At 57.2% G+C, this 299-nt stretch overlaps 1 protein-coding gene across 1 annotated transcript in view; it reads left to right on the forward strand.

Moving 5' to 3' along the window:
• LOC104998749 overlaps positions 1-299 on the forward strand; it is a 4,474-nt gene that overhangs the window by 820 nt on the left and 3,355 nt on the right. The window lies entirely within an intron of this gene.

Consider the following 299-nt stretch of genomic DNA (forward strand, 5'->3'; position numbering starts at 1 on the left):
GGAGCCACAGCCAGGAAGAAGGTCAAGAGAGATTACAGGAGATGGTCCCCCTTGAGGATAGCTGGAGCCACAGCTAAGAAGAAGGTCCAGAGAGACCCCAGGGGATGATTCCCTTTGGGGATAGCTGGAGCCACAGCCAAGAAGAAGGTCCAGAGAGACCCCAGGGGATGATCCCTCAGGGGACCAATGGGAGCCACAGCCAGGATGAAGGTCAAGAAAGGTCACAGGAGATGGTCCCCCTTGGGGATAGCTGGAGCCACAGCCAAGAAGAAGGTCCAGAGAGACCCCAGGGGATGATC

Source organism: Bison bison, unplaced genomic scaffold, assembly GCF_000754665.1.
Source record: "Bison bison bison isolate TAMUID 2011002044 unplaced genomic scaffold, Bison_UMD1.0 scf7180017864336, whole genome shotgun sequence".
Taxonomy (NCBI): domain Eukaryota; kingdom Metazoa; phylum Chordata; class Mammalia; order Artiodactyla; family Bovidae; genus Bison; species Bison bison.